Raw genomic sequence first — 536 nt, forward strand, 5'->3', positions numbered from 1 at the left:
ATTACAGTTGACATTCAATGTTATATTAGTTTCAGGTATACAGTATAGTCATTAGACATTTACATAATTAATTAATTAATTATTTAATTTTTTAATGCCTACAGCACCCGGTCTTCCTAGGTGGCCTCCTATCCAAGTACTTACCAGGCCCGACCCTGCTTAGTTTTCGAGATCAGATGAGATCGGGCGTGTTCAGGGTGGCATGGCCATAGACAACCTTTATATAATTTGTGAAGTGATTCTCTCGATAAGTCTAGCCCCCACCTGGCACCATACATAGTTATTGTAATATAATTGACTGTATTCCTTATGCTATATTTTACATCCCTTGCACTATTTTATAACTGCCAATTTGTGCTTCATAAATCCTTCATCTTTTTCACCCAACCTCTTAAACCCCCTTCCATCTGGCAACTATGTTTGTTCTCTATATCTGTGAGTCTTTTTCAATTTTGTATCTATGAATTCATTTCAGTTTTGTTTGTTCATTTATTTCTTTTTTAGAGTCCACATATAAGTGCAGTCATATGGTATTT

General features: G+C 35.3%; 1 protein-coding gene and 1 pseudogene across 1 annotated transcript in view; one reads left to right on the forward strand and one right to left on the reverse strand.

Moving 5' to 3' along the window:
• Positions 1-536, forward strand: part of PDHX (pyruvate dehydrogenase complex component X) — a 59206-nt gene that overhangs the window by 34674 nt on the left and 23996 nt on the right. The window lies entirely within an intron of this gene.
• On the reverse strand, positions 96-214 carry LOC111737835 (annotated as a pseudogene).

Source organism: Pteropus vampyrus, unplaced genomic scaffold, assembly GCF_000151845.1.
Source record: "Pteropus vampyrus isolate Shadow unplaced genomic scaffold, Pvam_2.0 Scaffold31, whole genome shotgun sequence".
Lineage (NCBI taxonomy): Eukaryota > Metazoa > Chordata > Mammalia > Chiroptera > Pteropodidae > Pteropus > Pteropus vampyrus.